The 22,334-nt window shown below is 40.6% G+C and overlaps 1 protein-coding gene across 3 annotated transcripts in view; it reads right to left on the bottom strand.

Moving 5' to 3' along the window:
• Positions 1-21,567, bottom strand: part of DDC (dopa decarboxylase) — a 98,567-nt gene extending 77,000 nt beyond the window's left edge. For 2 of the 3 annotated variants that reach the window (XM_054991480.1, XM_054991482.1), the window contains exon 1: positions 21,470-21,567. The gene's annotated coding sequence lies outside the window, so the exon portion shown is untranslated. Of the gene's footprint in view, positions 1-5,439; positions 5,486-21,469 lie in introns of those variants that run through there. The other variant, XM_054991481.1, reaches the window with a different exon arrangement.
• Positions 21,568-22,334: the final 767 nt, after the last annotated feature.

Raw genomic sequence — 22,334 nt, 5'->3', positions numbered from 1 at the left:
CTGGGAACTGCCCAAGGAGACCCAAAACACTACCAGGTGTTAATCAGAAGTATCTATATTAGTTAAAGTGCAAGTGCTGAATAGTGTAACCTAACAGTGAAACTCTATTGATAATAATAATATCCAATGATTACAAGAATAAACATTACACAATATAACAAGGTAAGTCCAAGATAAGTCAGTATTCAGTCTCTAACGTCAATTTTCTGATTTCTTTTAAATAGGTAAGTAAGAGATGGACGCCAGCAGAGATTTGATAGGTGTATCCAGGGCTTTTTTTCAGCTGGAACGCAGTGGAATGGAGTTCCGGAACCTCTTGAAAATGGTCACATGGCTGGTGGCCCCGCCCCCTGATCTTTAGACAGAGGGGAGTTTAGATTGCCCTCCACACCACTCCAGCAGTGCGGAGGGCAATCTCAACTCCCCTCTGTCTGGAGATCAGGGGGTGGGGCCACCAGCCATGTGACCATTTTCTCCGATGGCAACCCACTGAGTTCCACCACCTCTTTTCCCAGAAAAAAAGCCCTGGGCGTATTGTCAGTGAAACAAGGCTTCAATTTGGTTGGTTAGCCTGGCAGCCAAAAGCTCCAATATGTAACGAGCCTGCCAGTTTGTAATCCTGCTCGTTTCGAAGTCTCTTCTTCCTGGCCAATATTTATTCTACAAATCACAATTGTCCACTTATTAACCATACTCTTGTCCACTTATTAACCATACTCTTATCAATATAATAAAATTAATAAAATTAATATAAAACAGACTTACTGGTGCCTTCATTGGTTATCCATTATACACATCACATTGGTAGCCATCCATCTATCTGATGTATACGGCCCCGTGGGCTAATTGGTATATAACCTCACGTTCATTAACATTACTCACTGATTTAAAGAAATATACACATTTGTAAAAGACCAATTGTACATAAGAACTGTTAAGATGTACAAATTCAAAATAATTTAAGGAGCCAATTCATGTAAATAAGTCATTTTCCATATAAATAAAAATTTACAAAAATACCATAAAATCAATTTCATTGTTAAGACCCTTAGGAGCAAGACTGTCCATTCTAAAAATCCATTGGGCTTCAGCCTGTTGTAATGTTTTGGTGATATTGTCAGTTGATTTAATAACCTCTAATACAGAATAACTGAATTCACGTTATTTCTATGATGTAACTCAAAATGTTTTGCAAGGGGTGCTTCTCTGATTTTAGTCCGAATCTTAGAGATATGTTCCTGGATATGGGTATGGATCGGGCGTGTAGTGCTTCCGATGTATAATAAAGTGCAAGTGCATTCAATGATGTAAACAACATTGGAGGTAGCACATGTTGAAAAAATTTTAGAGTAGAGAGGGGAACCCATGTATGGATGTTTGAATGAATTTATATTAGTGCTTAATGAGCAAACGTTACAATGGTCGCCTGCATAACGGCAAAGCAGCAGATTTCCTTGTGGATGTTGTATCTTTAAATCCAAGTGTACCAGAAAGGCCGTTTCCAGATGGCTTACCTGCACCCGGAACGTCGCGCCACGTTGCGGGAAAAACACGAAATATCGCGTTTTCTCGCACGAGTTTTGCACGATGTCGCGCAAAACTCGCGCAAGAAAATGCGATATTTCGCATTTTCCCCGCAACATGGCACGACGTTCCGGGTGCAGGTAAGCCATCTGGAAACGGCCCTTATCTAGTAAGCTTTTAGTTCTCCTATAGCCAATTTTGGGTAAAGCATTACAGCCAGGTAAATCTTGAATAATATGCCAATTAGTTCTTATAATCTGCACTATTTCTCCTGATAGAGGAGAAAAATCCAATGCTCATGAAATCTCCCTGTTCATATTATTTTGATTTTTATTCTTTGGTTGTAATAAAGCCCTCCTCAGAATTTTACTGGCTCTATCCCTGGCATGTGTGCTGGATACCTGCGAGATACAAAAAAGCTGCTCAATTTATTGGATTCCCTAATGTAATCAGATTGTAAGGAAGAGTTGCGTTTCAAGCGAAGAAATTGACTGTACAGTATATTTCTCTTTAAATTACTCCTGTGATAGGATGAATATTCTAAATAAGTGCTATGGTCTAAATTTTTTCGGAAGGGTCTTACCCCCAATTTAGTCGGTGTCTGTTTATACACTACAACGTCCAGGAATGTTACAGATTGCTGGCTCCCTTGATAAGTAAACTTAATATTCTGGTCCACTGAATTCACCCAGTCTGTAAAGTCCTTGGTACAGTCTTGCTCATAAAGGACCACCAAAGCTTAAATACTTCAAAGTCCTTGAATGTGTATTTTTTCTTTAATTTTTAAATACATATTTTAAAATGTAAGGCTCCCATTTTATACATGGCATACAGTGCATAAATTGTTCAGCCATGTACCTTTGGACTGGGATAATCCTCTATTAATATATTACGCCTTTGTTTGAACAACTCTGTTTCCAGGTGCAGTTTAAGGAGTTGTTTCGAACCTTTAAAGTCCTTCCCAATCCAAGACCCTCCTATCTGAAGAACTGCCTCTCCCTGTATGAACTTGTGCACCAGTTACATTGCCTCCAACGGTTCTTGTTTGTGGTCTACAATTGCCAACTCCAGGTTACGAATTTTTTTCCGTCTTGAAGGCATTTGCTGTGAACCATCTTGGATCTTTTCAGGAAAGGTGGAATGAAAAGGTTTTAAGTAAGATTAAATCAATGGGGTACTAGACCCCTGTGCTGGCCCATGGGGAACCCTTTGCCCACTGACGGCCAGTTCTACCTTCCCCTCCAGCACTATAGCAGCCACTGACAAGGCAGAGTACATGCTGTGAAAAATTATAAATACCATATCCAGGCAACCCTTGGCCAGGAACAACAGATCCACCCACCCAAAGTCATACCACAAGCTGCTTAGGATATTCCCTTCAGTCTCAGATATAGCTGCTGTATAAGGAGCCTTCAGCCTTTGAACCAGCAGACCTGGGGTTGCCAGCTACAGATTGGAAAATTCCTGGGATTTGGGGGGGTAGAGCTGAAGTGGGTGGGGTTTGGGCAGGGGAGGGGCCTCAGCAGAGTATAATGACATACAGTCCACCCTCCAAAGCAGACATTTTCTCCAAGAAACGGGACTGTTTTCACACGTTTTACCAGCCACGCAAATTTGCACAAAACTCCCGGAACAATGGCTTCTTCCTGGCATGATTACCTGTCACTCACGACTCTGGTTTGTGGTGCAATTTTGCGCCACAGAGTCATGATGGGAAATTGTGCCAGGAAGACGCCATCGTTCTGGGAGTTTTGCACGGTCAGTAAGACGTGTGAAAACGACCCTGATCTCTGTGGCCTGGAGATCAGTTGTAATTATGGGAGATATCCAGCCACCACCTGGAGGTTGGCAACTCTAAGCAGAACAGGTTGTCTGGGCCTTTGACTGCAGGCTAGCAAGTACAGTGGCAGCAGACCGATATTCTCACTGCATGGGGGCGGGGGGGGGGAGGAAATACCTAACCTTACTCATGCCACATTGCACGTCTCGTGGCAAGCAAGTTTTTCTTGCATGGATTTTATCTCTGGATAGAAACATCGCAATGTGCACAAAAACTCTAACTCAAACTGTGTGCATGAATAAATTGACAGGACGGCGCTCCAACTACCAGCAATTAAAGGCTTGGTCAAACAGGGAGCCACTCTCAGTGCTCCTGTTTTATGATTAGCTAGAAATGTTTTTAAAATGTCAGTTCGATGCTAGGTATTATCAGCACTCATCTCTAACCCCCGCTCCTATTCTAAAGAAATTAATGTTCCGCAAATGCTTTAATCCTAAACCTAGATGCCCTTAGCATGCTATCCTTTGGGGCATATTTTTTCTTTCATAAATTTGTTTTTGTGGCCAGGGTTACATATGCATATTAAAAGCATTATACAGAATGGTCAAATTAAAATAATAATATAGGAATTAAAAATTAAGAGCATGTTGCAACTAAAGTTAAACTCTTTTAAACAGTCCCATTGATATCAGTAGCACATTTACATTCCCCTTTTACTAAGCTCAACTAAAATTAGAGGTCTTTGTGGGGAGGGGGGATCATATACACTTTGGTTGCAATTTAATATAGCAGCATCTAAGTTGTCAATTAAAATAAAAAACTATTATGGAGCCACCTATCTCCTATATATGATCAAAAGAATATAGACAGCTGATTGATGTTAACTGATGTTAATTTGAAAGAAAACTTTTACAGTTGCCCCTAATATTGATGACTGTTTATGTATGTACAGGATAACCCTTAGGGATGCCATTTACCTAATATATTCTGGACATTTTACACACTTTGAGGATGTTTTTGTGAAAGTGTTTTTAGAAATAAGTAAAATATGACAGGTATTCCCTCCAACCCAAAATCAGCACTTTTGAAATATTTATGATTGCCTTGAACTAATCACTTGCTTACGATCAACATCAGATCTAAATTTTACTTCTTACTGAAAATCCAAGAGACCAGAAAAATTATTCTCAGCTATTGCTCTTCTGATCAGACTAATATATTACAGGAAAGGAAGAGAAAAATTATATTCAGATAGAATTATTTTAAATGGATTACATTTTGCATCAGCATAGCAAATTTCAAGATAATATTCAAACACATACAAATATTTTTACTTCTTGTAATCAATCGTAACTGTCGTACATAGTCAAATTCATTTTTAAAATTAAGATAATAAAAATACATTTAAAGGAAAAGCAACTTGATAATGTCTGTCCATGCCCTCCCAAGCTCCATCCTTCCAAACCCATTGACTTAAATGGACTTACAAGGACCTAATTCTGCTTCGGGTAGCCCTATAAGATTTGTTGAAACAAACACTAAATTAATACTAATTCAACTAGCTTAATCTTTTAAAGTTTTGCTGTGCCATTTTAACAGCTTCTTTGGATGGACCACATACTCTGCTTACGTTCCTTCAGCACAGGTCTTTCAGGTCATTTCATACAGGAATAAACAAGAGATTTTATTACTGGAGAGACAGAACTGATAATTCCATGTTTGTTTTAACTCTGTCCTTAATTTCTAGTGCTGTTGTAACTAAATCAGCAATAATTTTGTTTTTTACTTATAAACGTGTGGTCTTGTATATAGCCAATATTGCTATCCAAATCCCCCCAAAACTACACTGGTGTTTGTTTTAATAACACTTTCATTCATATAATGTATATAGAACGAGAAGGTTTCAAGTTCATTTTGTCCTATGATACCCCATGTATTTGCATATATATTAAATGACACCAAGGAGGCCCCTACATTAAATATTGACTTGCCTGTGCACATGTCCAGAAATTGTCCAGAAATTTTGCTACCTGCTGAATATATTAGTAAAGTTCTAGTACAGTGTAACCAACTATTGCATTAGTATGATATTAATATAATCACAAAACTGAGAACATCACGACTTCCTTACTCACTGTTGTTGAGATGCCTTCCTCTCTCTTCGTCTTTTTTCCTCTCTTGCTTTCTTTGTGGCAGTTGCGAGGAACAGAGGATGCAATTGCCATTTATATAAAGAGTATCCACTTCCCGGTAGCCAATCAGAAAAAGGTGCTTTGCATTTTAACATTCTGCACGTCACAGTCACACTCCCCCTTTCCATTCACACACACCACTTTAAATATATCTAGAAAGAAACCACAGTTCCATCCCCTCCCCACAAGATAACCCCGGTCTTAAAAACAGCTGAATATTCGTGCTTGGCTAAATGCAGCCTTCTCCCTCGATATATTGACACAGACTTTCATCACTGTGGTTGTCTCTAACACGTATTTTTCTTTACACCTCACAATTAGAGGAGTAATTGATATAGCCAAAGTTATTGCAGCACTAACAGAGGTTTGAGACGGCGTGGAATTTCTCTCCTTACACTTGTCCAGGTACACATCAGTATCTGTGTGTAGAGGATTAACGCAAGTAACTCATGCGCTGAGCTTTATAAGAGCTGCTTCTCTTTTCTAAATCCACTGTATACACATGGAAACACTGCGACAAGAAAACAAGAAGCAAGCAGACAATTCAACCCCTTTTTGTCACCTTGTGGATTATTTCCTCCCTTCCTTTGGGTCTTCAAATATCACTTACCTCTGTCTCTCTGTGGAAGCATGGGCGTGGGGGAGAGAATGCCTCCAGTAATTATCTCTAGGTTGGCTTAAGTCCACTTATCAATCCTCTACCTCAAAGGGTACTTTGACCCCAAAGACTACTATTACTGTTGTGTGAAGAAAACTATGAGAAAGAGTGCTTGCAAGGTATAAGTGTAGGACTTGAATTGGGGAGACTGTTGTGGCCATTTCCACACACGTTGAATAATGCACTTTCAATGCACTTTAGAAATCCTTTGGAAGTGGATTTTTTGTTTCACACACGAAAACCCAGTTCCAAATGATCACTAAAGAGCATTGAAAGTGCATTATCCAACATGTATGGAAGCTGTTCCAATCTCTGCTGGGTTAGAAAGAAGATTTGGAGTTCACAGCTTCTCTGCCATCTAGTTTAGGAAGCTCCTGGAGAGGAGGGCATCTGCAGGTTGCAAACAATTCTGAAGGTGCAACCAACCAGCCAAAGAAGACCCTTGAGAAGCAAGATACTGTATAATACTTGCAACATTAAGAATTGCTACAATATTGGACACAAGCAGTCATTTGACATAACGCACTTATGAGAGCCAGTTTGGTGTAGTGGTTAAGAGGGCAGGACTCTAATCTGGAGAACCAGGTTTGATTCCCCACTCCTCCCCTTGAAGCCAGCTGGGTGACCTTCGGTCAGTCACAGCTTCTTGTTCTCTCAGCCCCACCCACCTCACAGGCTGATTGTTGTTGTGAAGATAATAACATACTTTGTAAACTGCTCTGAGTGGGTGTTAAGTCATCCTGAAGGGCGGTATATAAACCGACTGTTGTTGTTGTTGTTGTTGTTGTTGTTGTTGTTGTTGTTGTTGTTGTTGTTATGGCCATTTGTAATTAATTTGTTGATTTTGACTGCATTTTAAAGCAGAAGATAAATGATGCAGTGTTTCTCAGACTATGGAGTGGGCCTTCCTTGATGCCTGTAGAAAGAGGCATACAATTCTAGAGACGGATAAAATCATGAGGCAGGTTATGACCCCCCCGCCCCGGTCTTAAACAACTTAAATGGCATGAAAGGTGTTTTAAAATTTAAAAATAACTAAATATTTTATTTAACATAGAAGGGAAAGGCCAGATGAAATCAGGGATTGAACATTTCTAAGTTAACTCAATATAGATAACTCTGAGGTAAAATCAGTACGTGCACAGACTTTAGTTCTAATGTTCAGACTGATGAGCGTTTCTTAAGCTCTTCACAGTTACTTAAATCTTCATGTTGAGATGCTTTTGTCCCAATATTTTCCCAATCTCTTACTCTTTTGGTTTTAAGAAGGCTGGTACCCTCTTTCCATCACCCAAACCCCTTCTCTTGAAACATCAGTAGTCATCTTCAGTTTTTAACTGAATTTTAAGGTCTCCATAGGCAGTTTCTATTACCACACCCGACCAGGAGTCTCTTCACTCTCCACAGCTCTTCACTCTCCAGAGCTACCTCCCCGTTTGATGAGGTAGAGAAATTCTCCTCTCACTAGAAAATCTATCCCCTTTCTTTGACCGGAATGGAGGTCTTTACCTACTTCCCAAACTTCCTTGCCAATTTCCCCCCAGTTCTCCTGTCTGTTAAACTGCTGTCAGTCAGGGCTGAAACTCCAAACTGTCAGTATTCGACCCCCCCACCACTCACCTAGGGCTGAAATCAGACGCCTCTCTTTCCAGCATCCTGTTCAGAAGTCTTTCCCAGGGCCAAGCTACAAGTGACAAATGACACTTGAACGGCAAGTGTATTTCTCCCTGTTCACTTGCCCTCCACTCAATCCACTTGCCGTTCAAGTGTCATTCGTCACTTGTAGCTTGGCCCTTAGTTCAGCTCATGCTACCCAGTCGGATTCCTTAGAGTAGCCCGTCACTCAAGGCTCTCTGTGAAGAATTAACACTTAACAGTCCTTCAGCTGTTTGTACAGAGCTTTTAAGCTTTTAAAAAGTGCAGTCTGTCACACAGGTCATGCAACTAGTAGTACATAGGAGCACATACTTAAAGCAACAGATATGGCGTAAGGCAACATGGTGGTGAAGCTTATGGTCCTTAACGTGTTACAGAAGCATCTCTTTGAGATTAGCTCCCTACAGTACAGCCCACCATGTATTTAAAAAAATACTTGAAAATTTACCCACACAAGGGATAAAAGTTCTTTGGTACTGAGGCATGGGAAAGACAGCACAGGGCCCAGTTGTCCCACAGTCACAGTCCAGTCTGTGGAAAGTGGAAAGTGGGCAGGAAGTGGGCAGAAGCAACGAAAGCACAAGAAACAGTACACATGTGAATAAATGCAACTCAACCTTGATTGCTAGGAAAAGGTCAGGGTAAAAGTGGTCCCAAAAGAACCAGAAAAAAATGCAAGGTGAAAGCTAATGCCTCAAGAGAACGTGTGGAAGACAGGGAATAAACTGAAGTAGTATGGGGCCAGAAGCAATGCAATAATGCAATGTGGAAAACCCCCAAGAAAGTTCAGAAGGTTTCCTATAAGCAGGGCTTTTTTTCAGCTGGAATGCGGTGGAACGGAGTTCCGGCACCTCTAGAAAATGGTCACATGGCTGGTGGCCCTGCCCCCTGATCTCCAGACCACTACACCAAACTGTAACAAGAATAAGCAAGTTGGCATCTTTATATGCAGTAGAGGACAGATACGGGGAGAGCCAGAATTGCTAAAGGAACCTGACACACACAAAAACTCATGCTTGTTTGAAATTGCAACATGGGCCGTTTTCACACTACTAACCTGCTTCTGTAATGTTGTGCAAAAAACACGGAAGACAGCGTCTTCTCGCGAGAGTTTTACGCAACATCGTGCAAAACTCTCACGAGAAGACACTATCTTCTGCAGTTTTTGCGCAACGTTACGGAAGGAGGTTAGTAGTATGAAAACGGCCATGTATTCATTTGGGATCTGAAGCATGAGAAGAGAAACTTTACTAAATTATTGACTATGTCTGTTTTTCCTTAGAAAGAAAGAAAGAATCATGGATGGATGCCAGCATGAAATATGTATTTCCTGAAATATATATTTCCTAAGAGGGATGAAGGGATAATGAAGAAAAACTGGATCATGCCAGGGAGAAGAAACTCACTAGAACAAAATTAAAAAATTAGGGTGAGGGAGGGGGACAAACAGAAGACTCGAAGAGATGGTTAGGATCTGAGATAAAAATCAAGACCAAGATGAGATGTAAAAATTACTAGAGGTATGGCATACTTTCATTTTATGGAAGTCATAGCAAGCAACTCCCGACAGCGTGAGGTGCCGTGTCTGTAACCCCCCAGAACTACCAGAGAGAAAACTCTCGGGAGAAATCAACCACAACCTTGCAACTTATCACAATTATTTCAAAAGTGCAATGTGCTATAATCATACATCAAATTCATATCCAATAAATATATATCCATATACAATCATTCATATATATATACAAGAATAACCCAAACAAGATGGGCAATAAAGTCCAAAGAGGATCTCCTTCAGTATATAACTTCTTTTGCCTTCTTGTAAACACTCATATGGATGTATGGAAGTAACCCAACCGGGAACGGCAATAAAGGCCAGAGAAAGATCTTTTTCAGTGATGTGTCTTCTTTTCTCTTTTTCTTATCCTTTAAACGACAGAAAATGGAACGGATGGAATACAGTTCCACGCCCTATCTGGGGCCGGCTCAAAAACTCAGATTTCGTGTCTCCACTTCCTCAGGGGCGTCATTTTCCGCTATGATTCTTATAAAGCGTTCCTTCCCTCCATCACCCAGACTGTTGGCGGCTGTGCCAACAGGCGCAAGTGAATGCACAGCGCTCCTACGCTCTGCAGCGCCTCAAAATGGGCCCAATCCATGGCTGTTTTGGCGTGGATTGGTCCTGTTTTGGGGTGCTGCGGCACGGACTGGGCCCGTTTTGGGGTGCTGTGCTCTGCAGCGCCTCCAAACGGGCCCAATCCGGGCCAAAACAGCCCCGTTTTGAGGCACTGTAGTGCACAGGAGAGCTCTTGCATGCCACAGCACTCCAAAACGGGGCCGATCCATGGGAGTGCGCAGCTCCGCAGGGGAGTGCACACACAGGGTGCGCCCCCCCTGCTGGCCAGGTAAGTGGGGGCAGGGTGTGGGGGCGAGGGCAGGGGATTCCCCGCCCCCACTGGGGGTCTGGCACCCCTAACCCTGACCTGGATGTTGCAGGCTAGCCAATCCCATCTGATTTCAGAAGCTAAGCAGCATCCACACTGGTTAGTCCTTGGATGGGACTAACCATGCAAAATAGCAAGGAAGTCCAAGGTCACCATGCAGAGGCAGGCAATGGTAAACTACCTCTGTTCATCTCTTGCCTTGGACTACTGCAATTCGCTATACGCTGGGCTGCCCTGGAGTCTGCACCAGAAGAGACAACTGATTCGGGTCCCATATAACATCGGTTTTGCACCAGCTGCACTGGCTCCCAGTGGAATTCCAGATCAGGTTCAAGGTTTTGGTTCTAACCTTTAAGGCCCTTAGAGGACTGGGACCTGCATACCTGCGGGAGTGGCTTTCACCATATGTTCCCCGTAGGCTGCTTCACTTGGCAGAGAAACATCTACTGGTGGTCCCCAGGTCCAAGGAGGTTCACCGTGCCTCAAGCCGAGACCAGGCTTTCTCAGACCCGCCACCAACCTGATGGAACTCTCTGTCTTTGGCAACCCGGGCTTATTCGGATTTGCTATCTTTCCGCCAGGCCTGCAAGACAGAGATGTTCTGCCAGGCATTCGGTGATTGAGACAAGTGAGCTATCTAAACTGTCCACACTGGCTTCCTGCCATGAGGGGTATCCCCCCTGACTATGTATCCATCTATAACCGGCCATCCTACCCATGGCTTTGTTTAGGCTGAATGGGTAGTGCAATATGTGCGTGGATGTCTTATAAACTGTATTGCTAATTGCTGATTCTATATTTATGCTGCCAAGCTTTATTATTGTATATTTTATTATTGTATACTGTCTGAGCCTGCTTGTGGGGAGAGCGGAATACAAATTTAATAAAATAAATAAATAATCCCACAAAAGTTTGCCATAAGACAGCTGTGGCTTGATGGTGCCTTAAACACACACACAGCCTATCGAGGACACTGTTTACTCTTCATAAGGCCCACTCTACATATTACGACTGCTGGAAGAAACACTGATATTATGCCAGTATTTCTTGCAGTGAAGATGTACACCTGTCTGCAAGATGTACACCTCGGACAGTGTCCCTGTTAATGCCTTTGCTATAGAAATGGGGTCCATTATTTCCTATAGCAATTAGGATCCAATGAGTTTCTCCAGCAGTAAGATCACAAATCACACACTCATGTATACCACTGTAGACCACCTGTTCCTTTGAAGGGCTGCTTGGTGCAGGGGCAACCAAAAGCAATAAAGCAGCAGTTAGACACTTTCTCCACCAAAATGAATAAGCACTTCACCCTCCTGTTCTAAGTCACTCCCCAGGTGGCTTTTTCAATCCAGAAAAGGGCACTGGGTTAAGTTACACATTTCTGCATGTAACATCTGTTTCGGCTCTTAGAGCAACTTTACATAACAAGGATTTTCCAGGAACAGTACCAAAGTTCAACCGCTCGCGAATAGATATTCTCAACCCTTTACACAGCCAAAGGTTCGCCCCCCTCATCTTATCTCTATTGCCACTTACGGTGAGTGCAATAATGTCATGCTACTATAATCTATGCACTCGAGTGCTACTTCAGCAAAGATATTATGGTGACAACCCTGTGCAAATCTACCTAGCAGGAGGCCCCGTTAAATAAAGTGGGACTTCTGAGTAAAAATGCAGATTGAACCATCCTAGTATAAAGGGCTGTAGGCCCTCTCAGGATGTTAGAAAGGGAGGAGGGATAGATCAGCTACCGAAAATGTAAGAAATGCACTCTCCCTCCGAGGTGCTGAACACTGCAGTGATCAGCACTGCAGTGATCAGCAATTATTGAATGATTTTTGTGAATAAGTACTTATGAATAAGATTGATGAACTTTTAACTACTGTGTGCTCTTTGACAAAGATTTATATGAAACGGGTCGCATCTAGATAACCCGTCGGAGGACCAGATCTTGTTTTTGGATTCCACACAGCTATTATGAAATGATACACAACAAGAATTGACTTTATTTTACTGGATATTCTCACTCACCAATTGGACTATTGCTATCCAGGAATAGAATAGAATATAGAAATAGAACATGCTGAGTTGTTACTATGAAATAGAATATGCTGAGTTGTAACTATGCACTTGCACTTTAATAATTATACATGCAATGAATTCATGTAGCAAATTGTAGCACCAGCACTTTATTATCCTGAGGTACCTGTATTTTAGCAATCGTATTAATGGTTTTCCATATGTGAAGTGTAGAATCATTTGTATTAATAGTTGTTTTATTGTATATGTGTTTACTGTGTAATGTGGTTTATGTAACTGTATGATTAAATACACCATTGTGGTTGTTAGTAAGGCACATAGGTAGTTATTGCTGCTATATTTATTTTGAAATACCACTTGTTATTCTTTTTTTGTTCCTTAGAAATCGGGCAAGCGTGTTGCAGAGGAATGAAATTGGCTTATTACTGGCAAAGTGCCCAAATGGTGGGGAAGTGCATGGCCACTCAAGCTTCCCTTAGCTCCTCATGTCTACACACTTCCTTTCCTCAGCCGGCTGCTTCTCTCTTGGCCGTCTTTGTTAATCCAGTCCTTTGATACTCGGGACCCCTTTTGAAATGACGTGTCCTTCAAATGGGAAGGCTACAGCTTGCTTTTTGCTTCTCTTTGCTGTGCTTGTGAACTGAGCCCCCAAATGTTTGCCTCACAGTCCAGCCCTGATGGCTATCATGCCTGGGAGGGCAGGAGGTGATTTGGAGACAGAGTTTGATTTTCATTGCATGATTTGTCTAGTAGATTTATTTGAAATGCATACGGTTAATCTCTCCACTACCACTACGCTCCTCTTGACCATTTAAATCTGTTACCTGTCTCATTCTACATTTCAAAGCAATACAACTTTTACTTACTGATTTTAGCCATTTCAAGGTTCATCCCTCCATCGTTCTCAGGCATTCCTTTGATTTGATTTGTGTATTTAGTGTCATTATTATACATTTAATTAATCTCTCTTATGTTTCCTCCCACGGCTTCATCTCTGGCTTGCACTATAGTACAGTCCTTAACAAAGTTATACCCTCTAAGCCCATTGAGCTGAGAAGCATATAATTGTGTTTAGGATTGTGAAGCTGTGGTTCCTAACTAATTAAGCATTACCTGCCAGGGCAATAATGCATCCAAATCTACAGTCATATCATCCTCCCACATCAGCAAGGATGTTCAGCAAAGATCACGCCAGATTTGTGAAGTAAGGGACAGGAGAAGAGGGCCGTTTTCACACATCTTACTGGCTGCACAAAATCGTGCAAAACTTCTGGAATGACAGTGTCTTCCTGGCGCGATTTCCCATCATAACTCTGGTTTGTGGTGTGATTCGCGTCACAAACCGGTGTCATGACAGGAAATCGTGCCAGGAAGACGCCGTCGTTCTGGGAGTTTTGCGCGATTTTGTGCAGCCAGTAAGATGTGTGAAAATGGCCAAGCCGGCAAGACATGTGAAAATGGACAAGGCTCCTCCAATTCGCACCACAAACTAGAGTCATGACGGGAAATCGTGCCAGGAAGACGCCATCGTTCCGGGAGTTTTGCACGATTTTGCGCAGCCAGTAAGACGTGTGAAAATGGCCAAGGCTGCTCCAAGAATGGAGGGAGGAGAAATCCGAGATCGATAAAAGGGGCCAGAAACCAGCAGTCGCTCAGCAGCCCATCCCATACCGTACTCAGTAAAAACCTGATTTGCTGAAACGATTAATCTGTGTTCTTTTGAATCAGCAGGTACAATTAAAACACTCCAAGCCCTCATGTCTGTCCATTGCTTCTGTCTTGTATCAGGCTGTGGCCTCCTCAGGGTTCCCTTTAGTCTTATAGCCAGTCCCTGAGGTGACATAAACGAAACACCCATCAAATGATAAGAGACAAAGAAATGTGCCATCTCAAGCCCCAAGTAATTTTTTCCTATTCTTTTGTCAAAACCCTGGAAAACATGTACTTCCCTTGCATCCTTCATTCCCACTATTCAGACAACACAAAATAACAATCCCCCAAACACTGAGGTTTTATTCACGAGGAGCCTGATCTTGGCTTGTGCATGCTGCCCTGCTTACCTTGGTGCGAGACAGGGCTTTTTTTCAGCTGGAACGCAGTGGAACAGAGTTCCGGAACCTCTTGAAAATGGTCACATGGCTGGTGGCCCTGCCCCCTGATCTCCAGACAGAGGGGAGTTTAGATTGCCCTCCACACCGCTCCAGCGGTGCGGAGGGCAATCTAAACTCCCCTCTGTCTGGAGATCAGGGGGTGGGGCTACCAGCCATGTGACCATTTTCTCCGAGGTCAACCCACTGAATTCCTACCACCTCTTTTCCCAGAAAGAAAGCCCTGGTGTGAGAAATAATCCAATTTGTCATGATATTGGAATATGGACAACTGGTAGGCTTGCCAACCTCCAGGAGGCGCCTGGCGTTTCCTTGCATTACAACTAGGTCAATCATTAACCCTGGAGGGTACAGCAGTTTTGGAGGGTGGACTCTATCGAATTATATCCCTGCTGAGCTCCTCCTCATCCCAAACTCTACCCAGCTTAGGCACTACCACCCACAAATCTCCAGGAATTTGCAAAGCCACGTTGGCAACCCTATCACCTACTTAATGAGTGTTTAGAATACTGATCTATGAGAAAGAAACTAACTACAATCTGTCCAGGCACCTGTATTCATAGAAAACTGGATAGGTGACTTCCAAATCAAGGAAGTCCTCAATCTTGTTCCATGTATGAGGAATGGAGAAGACAGCAGGCATGCCAGATTTCTGTCCAACTTAAATAAGCATCAGGTTAAACAAGCATCAGGTTAAACAAGCATCAGGTAAAAAGCACAGATTTCCCCATCATAATTTATCTGCCTTGTGCCCATATAGGGAAAGGCAGGGTAGAAAGAATTTAAATAAATTACCTTTCTGCCTGTTTGTATCTCCTACTTTAGTAAAACAGTTAAGGACAAGGCAGACAAAGGGGATCAATTTAGTTTTAGATGTATTGTCATGGCCCGAGACCAGCAAACAGTACAATAAAAGTATTGAATAATGAGTAAAAAAAAAGAGATGGAGAAAAAAGTCATGGAAGGAAATAAAGAGCTTAAAGATATGATGCAAGAGATGGCAAAAAATTTGAAGGACTTTAAAGAGGCATTTAAATCGGAGATGGCAGAGCTATTTAAAAACATGGACCAAGTCCCAAAAGACCTACAAGTCACACAGCAGAGAGTTAATGCAGTAGAAAACGCGGCTGATACTTTGGCAGATGTGCACAGAATGGAGATGAGAGGAGTGAAGGGAAGAATGGCCGTAGCTGAATGTAAACAAATGGAAAAACAACTCAGATTTCGTGGAATCCCGGAAGTTTTGGAAAAATCAACCCAAGAGCATATTACAGAAATTTTGGCAGGTTACCTGGACAAAGAGGAAGTGGAAATAGCAGCTCTTCTGGATGTGGCATACAGGATTAACTCAAAATTTGCGGCTCAAAAGAACCTACCAAGAGATATGATTGTGCAATTTACAACTAGAAGCATCAGAGAGTCAATCGTGAGTAAACAATTTCAAGATCCATTAGAAGTCGACGGGAAAGCGGTGAGAATTATGAAAGAGCTGCCCAGATCGGTGTTGCTGGAGAGGAAAAAGTACAGAGAGCTGGTCCAGATGTTAAAAGACTTGAAAATTAGATATAGATGGGAAATACCTGAAGGGCTGGCTTTCGAATTTGGTGGAACTAGGAGGAATATCAGATCTGGTCAGGAGATGGAAACGTTTATTAAAGACAATGAAAAAGACTTACCAAAGAGTGCTAAAATTTGATCATGGAGTGTAAAATTATATCTTGGAATGTAAATGGACTAAATTCACCTTCTAAACGCAAGATTATATTCCACTGGCTTTTAAAACAAAAATGTAATATAGTGTGTTTGCAAGAGACACATATTAAAAAGCAGGATGTAAAATATTTAAAACTTGCAAAACTTGGAAACGAATTTGCAGCGGCTTCCAAAAAGAAGAAGAGGGGAGTTGTATTGTATATAAAGGAAGAGCTGCAGCCTAAATTAGTTTTATGTGATACAGAAGCCAGGTTTATAGCAGTGGAAATAATTTGGAATTCAAAGAAGACCTTGGTGATTGGAATTTATGCACCTAACGGTGCAAAAGAAATTTTTTTCAAAGATTTACAGAAACAGTTAAACGAACTGACCTATGATCAAATAATTCTGGCAGGTGACTTCAATGGAGTTACAAACTTGGAAGAAGACAAGAAATCTAAAAGTGCACAAAAAAAGAGGACTTTTGCCAAAATCTTTTTTTGCGCTTAAAGAACAAGAAAGTCTGGAGGATGTATGGAGGAGACAAACCCCCCAAAATAGACAATATACATTTTATTCAATAAGACACTTTACATTATCAAGAATTGACATGATCTGGGCCTCCAAGGAACTGGCATTATGGACTAAGGATGTGGAGATAATGCCCAAGGTAGGCTCAGATCACAATCCAGTTATGTGGAAATTTGGGAAAAATACTAAAAGAAGAAGATGGAGGATAAATGAGGATTTGCTGCAGATAGAAGATAATATGGCGTTGCTACGAGGAGAGACCAAGTTCTTTATACAATATAACATGAATAAGGATGTGCCAACTCACAAGGTATGGGACACATACAAAGCTGTGACAAGAGGAATATTAATGGACTTAAATGCAAGAGACAGAAGGAGAAAGGAAGAAAAGAGATGAAATTATGGAAAAAATTAAACCCAAAGAGATACAACTTAAGAAAAGACCAGGGAAGAAGAAAATATACCAGGACATAAAAATTCTGCAACAACTGATGGCAATGAATAATAAAGAATTGGAGTGGAATTTGAAAAAAATGAATCAAAAACTATTTGAGGGTGCAAACAAACCTGGGATATATCTAGCTTGGCAATTAAAAAAGAAAAAAGAGAAGAAAACTATAATTAAAATCTGAGAAGAGGATAAAATACTGTTGGATCAACCAGCTATTAGTAAAGCTTTTTTTAAATTCTATGCAAAATTGTACCAAAAAAAGGAGGTGAACAGAGATTCAATAGCGGAATATTTGGAGAAAATGAAGCTTCCAATGATGTCAGAGGAATGGAAAGAGAAGTTAAACAGAGAAGTGACAGAGGAAGAAATAAAAGAAGCTATACAATCAACTAAATTAGGGAAAGCACCAGGTCCGGATGGAATAACGGCAAAGTTCTATAAAATGATGGCTAATGAATTGGCACCTTTTTAAAGAGAGGTAATGAATGAAATCTTGCAAGGCCAAAGGATTCCTGACTCATGGAACGAAGCCAACATATCGTTGATTCCGAAGGACGGACAAGATCTGACTAATGTTAAAAATTATCGGCCAATTTCGTTGTTGAATAATGATTACAAGATATTTGCAAAAATTTTGGTGGAGAGGTTAAAGGGATGGATGTCGGAATTTATTGCAGAAGAACAGGCTGGATTTTTACCTAATAGACAAATTAAGGATAACCTAAGGACAGTAATAAACGCTATTGAATAATATGACAAGCATTGTGATAGGGAAGTTGGTTTCTTCTTCATGGACACGGAAAAAGCATTTGACAATCTGAGTTGGGACTTTATGTTTGCCACTATGGAAAAGCTGCAAATGGGAGAAAAGTTCATACAAGCAGTGAAAGAAATTTATAAAGACCAGTGTGCAGCGATTGTAGTGAATGATGATTTGACCAAAAAACTGAAAATAAGCAAAGGTACAAGACAGGGCTGCCCTTTGTCTCCATTGTTGTTTATTCTGATTTTGGAAATATTGTTGATTCAAATACGAGAGGACGATACAATTCGAGGCATAAAAATAAAGGAATTTTCCTACAAAGTCAGAGCATTTGCGGATGATGTAATGGTAATAGTAGAAGATCCAATAGACAACATGCCAAAAATAATAGATAAAATAAAGGAATTTGGAGACTTGGCTGGATTTTATGTGAATAAAAAGAAGTCAAAGATATTGTGTAAGAATATGACAAAGCAAAAACAGCAAGAACTAATGGAGATAACGGATTGTGAGGTAACCAATACAGTGAAGTATCTAGGTATTGAGCTGACTGCGAAAAATATAGACTTATTTAAAAATAATTATGAGAAACTGTGGCTACAAATAGAAAGAGATTTGATAAAATGGAATAAATTAAACTTGTCATGGTTGGGAAGAATAGCAGCAATCAAGATGAATGTGTTACCACGTGTGATGTTTTTGTTGCAAACAATCCCAATTATCCGAGACTTCAAACAATTTGATAAATGGCAAAGGAAAATCTCAGACTTTGTGTGGGCAGGCAAGAAACCCCGTGTGAAAATGAAAGTATTACAAGATTCGAAAGAAAGAGGTGGACCGCAACTGCCAAATATAAGATTATACTACGAAGCAATATGTTTGGTATGGTTAAAAGACTGGATAATGCTAGAAGACCGTAAATTGCTGGCTTTGGAGGGACATAAAAAACTGTTTGGATGGCACGCATATCTGTGGTATGACAAAGTAAAAGCGGACTCTATGTTTTTGCATCATTATATTAGAAGAAGCCTTTTCACAATCTGGAAGAAATACAAGGACTATATGGAAGATGGTATCCCCTCATGGGTGGTACCATACGAAGTAATAGATCCGAGAGCTGTTTATAATGAACAACAATGTTTAACTTATAAAGAGATAACAATAATGGAACATAAAAGGTTAAAAATAAAAACGCAAGAAGAGTTATCTCCTCATTATGGATGGTTTCAATATAGGCAAATCAGAGATCTTTACAACTCGGACTGTTCAAAAGGAGGAATAAGATTGGAAAAGTCGGAATTAGAAGAAGTGATTTTACAAGAAGGTAAAAAAGAAATCTCGAAAATTTATAAAATACTTCTAAAATGGCACACGGAAGACGAAACAGTTAAAGTCCAGATGGTGAAATGGGCAATAAATTTTCATAAAGAAATAACAATGGAAGCTTGGGAGCATTTGTGGGAAAATACACTGAAGATTTCAACTTGTACAAATATTAAAGAGAATGTATATAAAATGGTGTACAGGTGGTATCTAACACCAAAGAAAATTGCGCGAGGAAATACTAATATGTCAGACAGATGCTGGAAATGTAAAAAGCATGAAGGCTCGTTATACCACATGTGGTGGACTTGTGAGGTAGCTAAGCAATACTGGGGAGATATAATTGAAGTAATTAATGAGGTTTTGCAAACCCAAATAAATAAGAACCCAGAATTGCTGCTACTGAACTTGGGAATGGAAGATGTTCCAATGCAGTACAGAACATTGTTATTTTACATGACTACAGCAGCAAGACTTTTATATGCGCAGAAATGGAAAGTACAAGAAATACCAACTACAGAAGATTGGATTTACAAATTGCTGTACATGACTGAGATGGACAAAATGACAAGAAAATTCAAAGACCTTGATCCAGGAGAATATATTGCAGATTGGGGGAAATTGAAACAATATCTAGAAAAAAAAGGGATGTGAAAGGAGGACTGTGGCAGTTTGAGAACTATTAATTTGTGATTTCTTAAATAGAAGAGAGAAGTAACTTTACCATTAATGGGAAAATTTAGCTATTAATTAACCTAAGCTAGTATTACTATTAAGAGACTTTATCAAAAATATACAGTTTAAACAGTGATGTAGAGAATGGATATATTAGTGGATTTGATAGAGTATATATAAGAGAATTTGAATATGCTTAGAGTAAGAGATATAATACATATATGATTTAGAAGAATTTAATGGAAAATAAGTTAAGTAATAAGATAGGTTAAGGGTTGGGAAGATGTTGGAAGTCTATAAGGAGGGGGGAGGGAAAGGGTGGGGGTTGAAATAAATTAGGTATGATGGGGAGTGTATGTAATAACTATGTACTCACCAATAAAAATTTTTAATAAAAAAAAGAATGAGTAAAAAAAATACAATTATAAAATAGAATACCATCTAAAATTGTACATAAGAGTTTAAAATTCTAAGATCTAAAAGTTAATATCAAATGTCAAATGACCCTATCTGTGCTTCTTTGTCTGTTCCCTAATTTGGTAAGCCAACCAACCATATTTGGCGACCATCTTAGTCAGCGTTTGATTATCACCTGCAAGCATAATTGACAGAAGTTTCATTCTGCTGCGACCAAGATAAGAACTGACAATTAGTTTCCCTAATATTTTGATATAGGCTGCATTCAAAAATAACATGTTCGAACGTTTCATCAGTTCCCATCCCGCACATGCAGCCTTTCTTCTTGGCCTTTTGGCTAAGATCAAGGCCGTTTCCAGACGGCCCCCCGCCTCGCGAAACGTCGCGCGTCGTCGCGCGTCGTTGCGCAGAAAACGCGAAATATCGCGTTTTCTCGCGCGAGTTTTGCGCGATGTCGCGCAAAACTCGCGCGAGAAAACGCGATATTTCGCGTTTTCTGCGCAACGACGCGCGACGACGCGCGACGTTTCGCGAGGCGGGGGGCCGTCTGGAAACGGCCCAAGTGTAAAGAGATCAGTTCCTTGCAAATAAATGCAGCATTATCTATGTACACATTTATGCTTTCAAGTGATTTGATTTAAAAGGACAAGCTAGTTATTATGGGTGAGGGCTATTGTGGAAAATATCTGGAACTGGGCAGTTTAAATACATCATGTTTAAAAAATACCAAAATATATTTAATAAATTCTTATATAAAACCATGGCTTTTTTTCAGCTGGAACGTGGTGGGACAGAGTTCCGGCACCTCTTGAAAATGGTCACATGGCCAGTGGCCCCACCCCCGATCTCCAGACAGAGGAGTTTAGATTGCCCTTTGCGCCAATCTAAACTCCCCTCTGTCTGAAGATCGGGGGGGGGGGGCTACTGGTCATGTGACCATTTTTGCCGAGGGCAATTTAAACTTTAAAAAAACTCCCCCCTTGTTCCAGCTGACCCAAAGTGATGTCATTGTGCGGTCCTGAGTTCCACCACTGAGTTCCACCACCTCTTTTCCCAGAAAAAAAGCCCTGTATAAAACAGCAATATTGAAAACACTGTATTAAACCAATTCAATATAAAGTGCTGAATTAGCCTTAACTACGAAAGAATGGTACAAAGGTTCACTGATAATGCTCAGATACACATTCCAGTTTCCCATCCACTTTTCCTTACTTTTTTCTTACAGCCTTCAGAAGTGGAGGATTGGGTTGGTCTCCTGAAGTGTTCTTGAGCTACAAAAGCCAAGTGTCAAGAAACGGGCAACATTTTGGTCAGCGGGAAGAACCACTCAATGGAATCTGCTTTGGACATCAATCATTAACTTATTGCAGCACCCAGAATCGCCTTCCTGGCATTTATAGACACAGAGCACCAAATTCTGTTGTTGATAGAGCAAAGGTGGAAATAGAAAATAGTTTTCAGAGTAACTTAGTGACATGACAAAGGTATCATTGATCCCAGAGTTCATGTATTAAATCCTGTTGTGCTACTGTAATCTGTGGTCAAATCAATGCAACAGGTTTTTAAAACATTGAAAAATCCTGCAAAACTCTTTGACCAGAGAATAGTGGGATAGATACACAAACGGGTAACAAACCGTGCCAGTTTTTCCCAATGTACTGAAAGCATTATGTCATTCATCTCCAGTTTAAAACCATAATTCTAGTCTTAACTCCATTTAGAGTAGCTTCCTTCTATGTGGCATAACAGTATGGAGTAGCGCTTTAGCTTCTTACCATGAGGGAATCTGTAATTCTGGCAAATTAGCTGAGTCCTAATCACGTTTGTATGGTGGGCACAGATTAATAATTGAAGGCTTATGACAGGAGTTGCGCCTGTGGTTAATTTCAAAACCCATATACCTAAAACAGCATTTCCCATTGATTCATTTTCTTTACAACATTTGTACACTGCCTTTCTGCCCAGTCAGGGTCACCAAGGCAACTAACAGTCAAAACAAATCATCATTAAGTCAATGAAAAATACATATAAACAGGGCTCTTTTATCACCCACAGCCCCCCAGTTTCAGGCAGAAAT

Source organism: Eublepharis macularius, chromosome 11 (genome assembly GCF_028583425.1).
Source record: "Eublepharis macularius isolate TG4126 chromosome 11, MPM_Emac_v1.0, whole genome shotgun sequence".
Lineage (NCBI taxonomy): Eukaryota > Metazoa > Chordata > Lepidosauria > Squamata > Eublepharidae > Eublepharis > Eublepharis macularius.
Note: the sequence above shows the minus strand (reverse complement) of the source record. Positions and strands in the feature narration are given on the sequence as shown.